The sequence below is a fragment of the Thamnophis sirtalis genome, unplaced genomic scaffold, assembly GCF_051295495.1.
Source record: "Thamnophis sirtalis isolate CommonGarterSnake01/CBP01778 unplaced genomic scaffold, rThaSir2_p1.2 scaffold_4, whole genome shotgun sequence".
Taxonomy (NCBI): domain Eukaryota; kingdom Metazoa; phylum Chordata; class Lepidosauria; order Squamata; family Natricidae; genus Thamnophis; species Thamnophis sirtalis.
This window is the reverse complement of record NW_028261384.1, coordinates 24,464,545-24,473,508: the sequence shown is the minus strand read 5'-3', so window position 1 is coordinate 24,473,508 and position 8,964 is coordinate 24,464,545.

The window sequence follows — 8,964 nt, the reverse complement described above, 5'->3', positions numbered from 1 at the left end:
TTATTTATCTATTACATTGTCATACAGTCTTTTTAAAAGGCCTTCAGTTAAACATACACATTTTCTGCCTTCTCCTCCACTTTACTACCTGGTCAGGCAGGATAGGCCAAGAGGCAGTGATTCATCCAAAGTGCCTCTGTGATCTGCTTTGTGAAAACAGAGCATGCAGGTCCACACTCCCCAGGACATTGCCACACTGTCCTGGCCCACAGAAAATCAAGTGTTCCACAAGAAATGTAAGAGATAGCAGAGAAGAGTTGGAGAATTCAAAGTGTAGCTTATTTATTTCACCTCTTGCCTGCCATAATTCAGAAGATTTCATGGCACGATGCATTATAAAACCAAATAAAAATAAAAGATGAATTAATTAAAAAACAAATTCAAAACAAACAACAGAAAAGAAATTTAAGGAACAAAAGTTATCTAGGACACAAATGTATTCTGAGGCATTAGTCCTTTTTGGAGGAATTTAATTTCTATAAAGATTTATACAATTTTTAATGTGTTGATTTTATGTTAAGAGGGTAAAATGAAAAGATAATTTAGGAGTTAATTTTTAAATCTGCAATGTTTAATTTGTTTAGTAGACCATGTTTTAAGCAGAAATGATTTTGTTTCCCTCATTTTATTGAGTGTTTCGTAAGTGCTTTTATCCATTCTCAGCTCTCAGGATGGAGTGGTTAATCAAACAAATGTGATGCTTTCTTTTTCTGGCATATGAATGATATGGAAATTCTACAAACATGCTCTTGCTGTAGCTTAATGTTTTTTAGCAGACATATTAGATAAAACTGAAATTTAATTTAAACTGAATTACACATGTATATACTATCGAGCTTATTTATTAGACTTCAGCCTTGAAGACTCTGCAGAAAAAATATTTGCAGAAAAACCTAATGAGAAAACATTATTGGATTAAAGGACACCCTGTATAAAGAAAATTCCCTGCCTAAATCTCATTGAAATTCATAAGAAGCTGGACAATATTCTAGTTCTTATACATGTCTCTAGCATTTCAACAGAAATCACACAATAGATTTTCCACAATGGATGTGCCCAAAGTGAAATCTACATTTAAAAAAAAAATGCACCGTAAAAATTATGGTGCCTTTTTTCTTATTTAGATCCTACATTTCTTTTCCCAATTTAAATCTTACTAAAAGAAAATGCTTGAATGGATTCATAAACTAACATAATAATCTTTGACTTATATGGAAACTCAAGTTCCTCCAGATATTGTTGCATTTCCCTTTGGAACGAGCTCCCCGTGGAGATTCGTACCCTCTCCACCGTCCAGGCCTTCCGCACAGCCCTTAAGAACTGGCTAGCCCGTCAGGCCTGGGGACAAGGATAGCCGCCCCTCCCGAATGATGAATGTATGTTGCTTACTATTTTATTATATGTCTCTATGTCAATGTCTGTATTCCCCCTCCCTGATTTTATGTGAGCCGCCCTGAGTCCCCTCAGGGAAAAGGGCGGCCTACAAATATTAATAAAATCTAAAAAAAATCTAAATTTCCATTTTTAATAACCATAGTTAAGGATGACTAATGGCTAAAGTTTCTAAAAGGCAATACTACTAGTTGTTATGGCAGATTCATTTGCCATTCCTAGAAGTCATGCTAAGGAACAACCAGCATGAAATGATCTATCTAGAATAATTAGCATTTCTCTGAGATTCATTAAAGCAGTGGCCCCCAACCTTTGCAGCTTGGTGGACTAACAGGAGGAGTGGAAGGGCAATCAGGCCATTATGAACAAGTTGAACTGTGCGCACAAGTGCGTACATTCCGGACTGCCACTCACACAAGTTGAGCTGTGAATACATGCATATGCACTAGCCCACTGCTTGTACATCCTGGTTCCAAATAGACTCAGCCCGGTCGTCGGCCACGGCCAGTGCGTTGAGAACCCCTGCCTTAAAGTATATAGTCCAGCCACAGAGGTAGAAAAAGAGATGTAATGTAGTTGTTAAATGTAGATCGAGAAGATGGGTTGAAAAAAGCGGCTAAACTTCAAGATGTATGCGCAGCCCAGTTCAAAGATATATGAATTTTCAAAAACACCTCAACAAAAAAATGAAAAAATGCCCCAACCCAAAAAACAAACAAACCTACCATCAACATCTATGTACAACTTCCCATTGAACATTGATGCGTTAATTGATAAATGAGATCAAAAGGTTCAGAAAACATTATATTTTAGGCATTGAAGATACCCCTGATATCAGCTCAAACATTTCTTCGCCTCCTACTCCAACGCTTTTAGCGAGATTAGTATTATTTTCAGCATAGCAGATGAAGAATCATGACAAAAATGGCTTGCTTGAGGTGATTGAGCAGTTGACATGTGGTTGTAAATACGCAGTTGATTCGGATAATTTTTTAATGAGTAATTCCTCTCTAGATATGAGATTGGTGAGAAAAGCCTTATAGGGTCTAGTACAGTGTTTCTCAACCTCGGTAACTTGAAGATGTCCGGACTTCAACTCCCAGAATTCCCCAGCCAGTGAATGCTGGCTGGGGAATTCTGGGAGTTGAAGTCCAGACATCTTCAAGTTGCCAAGGTTGAGAAACACTGGTCTAGTAACTTAATTTTAAATGTATATGTACTGAAAAATCATTGTGAGTCAGCTGCATAAATTATCTTTGCTATCCAACAGTTTGATCTTTTCAAGATGAGCAGACAGCTATAAGCATATATCTTCCTTGGCTATGATATTTATGAATTGTTTACACTCAGCTGTCAAGTGGCTCCCTGACAGGTTTGTACATTCCTCATCAGGTGCTCTTACTGGCAACTCAACCCTATGCAAATAAACTTTTACCCATATTGAAAAGAACCTGCTCAGAAAATCTTTATTTTTGTTAAAGTCCATCAGTCTGAATATTGTAACATTCCTGGTGCAATCTCTTTGCACCTTAGATATAAAGCACTTCAATATGATGAATAAATATTTAATCTTATTTAGATCACTCTGGCCAAGAGGGAAAAAACTTAGTATAATAAAATGAAAATGTAGTTTTGAAAAAAGTCTTAGGGAAAAGGGACAAGATTTTTTTTTATTTAGTCAGAAATTAGGGTTGTTAGCATCAAACGATAGCTTGTACAGAATTTGCCTTTTAACTAAAGTTAAAAGAAACAAAGCTGTTAGAAGCATCTGGTTGACCTTGCCCGGGGTTGCTAAGCAGTACTTGGAGCACAGAATACCAGGGCTGTAGGCTAAACTGAAAAGTAGGAGCATCCCACGAGGCAGTTACAGCAAAATGTATATATCATTGCCAAAAAAAATGACATGGGTACATCCCTAGAGCCGCTGGCTTGAATCAAGAGTGTTGTTTTTAGGGGAACTGAAGATTATCATAAATATCTGAGAAACCAGTTTGCCAGTAGCTAGGATTTTCCTGCTCCTGCACAAATTACAAAGATGTTATAAATATGCCATGCATGTTCTTCTGAAATTATAAGCCCAAGTGCAATTTTTTTAAATAGGGGGTGGGATTTTAAAGGTTTAAAATGTATCCTTGTATGCTTTTTTTTTCTCATTTCATTCCAAATGCCCATGACATAAATATGGCTTGCTGACATTTACAAATGACAATATTTTAAAAGCAATTCAAGAAACAAAAACTTGATAAATTCTGATATTTTATAGCATGGGTCCTCAAACTATGGCTCATGGGCTGCATGTGGCCCTCCAAAGCCATTAATCTAGCCCATGGAAGATCACGAGGCTGCCCCCTCACATCGCCCTGCCCACCCTTTGGTCGAGTGCAGGACTTAGCTTTGCAAGCCCCATGGACTGGAACTGAAAGGTAAGGTCAACGATTTTGGCCTGCAGAGACGTTCTGGAGGTGGGGGATGTTAGATCGGGTAATGGAAAGGCACACTCAGGCACCCCTGTGTGTCACAATGGTGACACACAGCCATCACTGAGAGCTGAATTGCACCCGGAACGTGCCCTGGCCCACAATGGGGACTCGGTTCCCCTAATAATCATGAAGGCAGGTGTCAGGGGCGCGTAGAGGCTGTTTCTTCAGGCTAGGGATAGCCTGCTTGAGTGTAGATCATGGCATGATGGTCAGTGATGACCCTGTGTCGATCTCCATCTCGCATGGAGAGCCTTCGATGAGGACTTCAGCTTTTGTTGGCCACCTTGTGTGGACTTGATTGATGTGTAGTGAGTAATTCTGGTGTCACCCTCTGAATGCAGTGGTGGCGGCTGCCATGCCCCTTGGTTGGGACTCTGCTGGTGGACCTGGGCTTCCAGGTCGTCATGGGATGCTCGCTTCTGCAAACCTTGGTGATGTGCCTCTTTCGCTCGCAACTCTGGCAGATGACGTTACGGAAACAGCAAAGATGATCTGGCATGGTCTCTGCAGCTTGCGCAAGGCGGAAAACGCGGTTTGAATTTGCACGCAGGATTGGTGCAGCTACTGTGCTTGCAGTTGCTGTCATCTTCGCTTTCTGAGTCCTCGGCCTTTGTAGCCTCGCGATGTATGCTTGTGCTCTTTCACGCATCTTGTGGAGTGCTTTGGTGCTGGAGAGTTTCTGTAGACTTAACAGCAGATTTGGATGCCCTGGCTTCACCCAAGTCAATTTGCAGAGTGAGATTAGATTTGGTAATCTCCTCTGTAAGTTAATGTTCCGCACACCGCATATGATGCGGTCAAGTATGAGTTTGTCTAGGTCTCTGAACTTGCAGAGTTCCTACCTTTCTTAGTGCCGCAACGTACTTGTTGATCGATTCACCTTCCTTCTGATTGCGAATATTAAATTCATGCCGGCGGGAGTGTATTGTGTCTTCAGCGTCTGTTGGACACAACCAAGCGATCGATTGGTGTGGCGTTGGCTCTGATAGGTCTTTGGCTGTTTCGAACACTTCTCGTCCAGTAACACAGGAACATGTTCTTCTTGTGGTCTTCAGAATGACCCATGAGGTTGTTGGCTTTGAAGAAGCAGTCGAACCTTAGCATATACGATTCCCAGTGTTTGGTGACTGGGTCGTATGGAGTCGGTGGGGCGTGCATGGCCATTTTGTGTTCTGAGTGCATTTTGAGTTTGCCGTTCAAAAATGGCTGCTCTACATTGAGCTCCGGGCTAGATTTACTTGCTGGATTACTACGCTCTTTTTGGTTCGCCTAGTTGCCTTCCAATCCCACCCTCGTCGCCAGTGTTATATTGGGTAATGGAAAGGCACACTCAGGCTTAGGCAACAACAGCTCTTTATTAACAGAACAAGTATGTACAATCCAGCGAAGGTTGAGTCTGACAGCAGCCCTTTTATAGGGAGCTGTCAGACCCTTCAACCAATGAGATTAAACCTCTGTTCCCGCCAGAATAGAGCACTTTGGTGGAAACCATTATGACAGTTGTTAGTATCTAACAGGGAGGTGAAAACAGGGTGCACAGGTGGCCCAAGAGGCCAAAAAAATGGACAAAACCAGCTAATTTTTGGCTACAAATGAGCCACTTTTGCCTGTTTTTGGCCTGCAGAATGCTTCTGAAAGTGAGGTAGTGGTGAAAAACGGGGTGCACAGACAACCCAGGAGGGAAAAAAGGGTGAAAACACCGTTTTTCATCTCCCCCACCTCCAGAAAATAAAGAAAGGTAGATAGACAGAGACAGAGAGAGTGACAGAGAGAGAGCGAGAGAGGGGAGAGAGAGAGAGAGAGAGAGAGAGAGAGAGAGGGAGGGAGGGGCAAAACAAATTAAAGTTTAATTTGTGTGCATTGTTCAATGGACTGTTCAATTGGCCATGCCCAATTTAGTCACATGATTTTGCCATGCCCACACAGACACATGACCACCTACCCATGCCCACCCAGCTGGTCCGGCTCCTCAACAGTTTGAGGATCCCTATTTTGTTTGCCTAGTATTGCTTCATAAAAAAAATGTGTTATATTTATGCATGGGTTCTACCGAGTGATCTCTTGGTTGAAAGAATGATATTAAATCATGTGGCCTGTTTATAAATCATTAATAAAATATTGTGTTTTAAAATCACAGAAAATCCCTGATAGGAACAGGTATACCACTTGGTCATTTGCCCATATGATGAGTGTAAATCAGGCCACTGCAATTTGCTCAAAAAAACAAGTGAAAACACAGTTTTGTTTTGCACAATACATGAAGTAGCCACTGACTGGTAATACATGAAACTAAACAATATATTTTATAAGCCCATATGAAGTGGGTAACTCAGGCTACTGAAATTTGTTCAACAAATCATTGCAAAAATACATCTTTGCTTTGCACAATATAGTAACCAGCTGCTGCCTAGCAATGCAGCTTTTTATAACTTTGCCTGAAGATGACAAAGAATGAATATGTGATCTTCTGTATGGAAAGCATGGAGTTCTGTCACTGTTCCATTCTTCTTTATACTTCATTGTTTGAAGTTGAATTGTTCTTGAGCAGAAGGTACCATAGTGTCCCAATATTTGGCCTGTCATATACCTACATTTGGCATCTCCTGGGAGCCCTGGTATACTCTTATAAAAGATATTATATTGATATTATATTTGATAGGCTTTTGATTTTCAGCCTGAATCTCTCAATGTGATACAATGACCTCAAGTCAGGCATAGAGAAGGTATGTGGAAAAGAGAAGAAAATTCTTCCTGATTCTCCTTTTCTTAACCTTTCAAACAGGCATTATCTGTTCTCATAAATTGTCAGAAAAAAGCTGTGTAACTTAATAGATTTTATCCAGTCTATAATGTAACCTGCAACATTAATGACAATTGCATCTCATTACATCTATATATTGTTGTTGTTTTAACCATTTAACTGTGTCTGACTCTTGGTGACTTTTATACACAAGTGCTCTCCCATCAAGAACAGCTTCTTTCAGTTGTTGGACGTTCATCATGATAATTTCTTATGTTATCAAGCCAGCATGTTCTTGGCTTGCCCCTTCTTGTTCCACTAACCATTCCTAGCATTATTGCCTTCGCAAATGAATTTGACAGCCAAAGTCAATCAGATGTCTTACAATATTAGCTTCCAAGAATGTGTTTGTTTTTATATGATTTAATACCTTTCTGTTAGTTACTCTGGCTGTCCATGGTATATGCAATGATTTACACTAGCACCACAGTTCAAAGGTGTCAATTCTTCTTCAATCAGCCATTTTTAGTGTCCATTATCAAATCCATATATCACTGTAGGGAAGGCTATTGCTTTAACTAGCCTGCTTTTTGTATTTATATTAATATCTCTACATCTATATACTGACTAATGAATCAAAAAAGAGGAAAATTTCAGCTCCAGCACTTATAATATTAATATAAAAATCAATTTCTTTATAAAATCTAATATATTTTATAATAACATACTGTCATGATTAAATCTACTGAGAATGAAATATTTTTTGCACAAATATGACTATTTAAAATGCACTGACTATGAAATCACACTGTAACAATGGAAACATCTGGTTCATAAAATACATTAACATAACATGAATGTGACCTTAAAGGCACAGCACTGCCACAATAGGACTAATACCGCTAGATAATATTAGGTCTTAGAAGGACTTTCTTTAGAGGGCTAGACTGCATTAATTCAGTTGTGACTTTTACCAGTATCTCTCTTATCGCTGCCTGGCCACTATTAAGTATTTTAAATTTGGCACCTGCTTCTCTGTGTTTAACAATGCTATTAGAATGGTATATTTAGTTCAACATCTTTTAAACTTTTACAGTAGAGATGCTATGTTATAATAACATAATAGTAGCATCACCCTGCTCCTAAAACTAATGTACTGTATATACTCATCTAAGGTCCATGAGTTCAATTCGTAAGAGAGGACTTGAACCAGTGGTGGGTTCCGGATCCTGTTGCAACTGGTACAGTGCAACGGGGCCTGGCATACACATAAACGTGCGCACACACACACTGCACATATGCACACACATGCAGCGCATGCTTGCGTCCTTACCTCCTGCAACACTCCATGACACCTCCGTGATGCTCCAGCTGCTCGGCGGAGTAGCAATAGCAATAGCAGTAGACTTATATACCGCTTCATAGGGCTTTCAGCCCTCTCTAAGCGGTTTACAGAGAGTCAGCATATTGCCCCCAACAATCTGGGTCCTCATTTTACCCACCTCGGAAGGATGGAAGGCTGAGTCAACCCTGAGCTGGTGAGATTTGAACCGCTGAACTGCTGATCTAGCAGTAGCCTGCAGTGCTGCATTTAACCACTGCGCCACCTTGGCTCTAGTGCCGCAACGTACTTGTTGATCGATTCATGCAGGTGTCATGCAGGTGCTGTATGCTCCATGTGCGGAAGCGCCGAAGAGCTCAAATACAGGTAAGGAGGGTGGATGGGCGAGCGGGCCCTCTGGAGCACTGGAATGGTACCTGGTGCTCCCAGCAGGCACCGGTACGCCCGTACCGGGGTGTACCACCTGCAACCCACCACTGGCTTGAACCCTGTAAAATAACATCTGGATACCCTTGTATGAGAATTTTCAATAAGGTTGAAACAGTGTCTCCGGATGGTCACTGTAACTATTACCCCTTCCTCCCCTCCCACCACACACATGGAGCAAACACTATTTCTAATATAATCAAGCTAAGAACAAATGACCAAAGAAAAGCTGTTTACTAGACATGATGTAGTATGCCACATTTAAACTTCGAGGTTCAAGGATGACTACAGCAATAATAAGATGGAATTTATTCCAATTATACTGATCTTTTGTTCCTCTTTTATTGTGCAAAAGGGTACCATTTTAAATGTGACAATAAGAAAATAAGTATCTGTAATTCTGTGTACTATGTGCTTGGCTGGCTGCTTCTGGATTATAATTAAAGACACAAAAAGCTGTGTCAAACCAAAAGAAGATGACACGCCCAGGTAGCATTACTCACTGCTATCAGGCTTCTTTTCCATCTCCCCTACTCTCACCCTCTCCTTCCTGGGCTTCCATGGTGTTCAAGATCTTTCTATAG